General features: G+C 33.9%; 1 protein-coding gene across 1 annotated transcript in view; it reads right to left on the bottom strand.

The window, feature by feature from the left end:
* Nucleotides 1–245, bottom strand: part of rab33ba (RAB33B, member RAS oncogene family a) — a 5,362-nt gene that overhangs the window by 4,327 nt on the left and 790 nt on the right. The gene's annotated exons all lie outside the window — the stretch shown is intronic.

Below are 245 nucleotides of genomic sequence, written 5' to 3'. Positions count from 1 at the left end.
ATCCTCATTAGATCTTCATTAGATCCTCATTAGATCTTCATTAGATCCTCATCAGATCTTCATTAGATCTTCACTAGATCCTCATTAGATCCTCATCAGATCTTCATTAGATCTTCATTATATCCTCATTAGATCTTCATTAGATCCTCATTGGATCTTCATTAGATCCTCATTAGATCTTCATTAGATCCTCATTGGATCCTCATTAGATCATCATTAGATCCTCATTAGATCCTCATTAGATC

Source organism: Nematolebias whitei, chromosome 4 (assembly GCF_014905685.2).
Source record: "Nematolebias whitei isolate Nwh7 chromosome 4, NemWhi1, whole genome shotgun sequence".
NCBI classification, from domain to species: domain Eukaryota; kingdom Metazoa; phylum Chordata; class Actinopteri; order Cyprinodontiformes; family Rivulidae; genus Nematolebias; species Nematolebias whitei.
The sequence above is the reverse complement of the archived record's forward strand: the minus strand, read 5'-3'. Positions and strand labels throughout refer to the sequence as shown.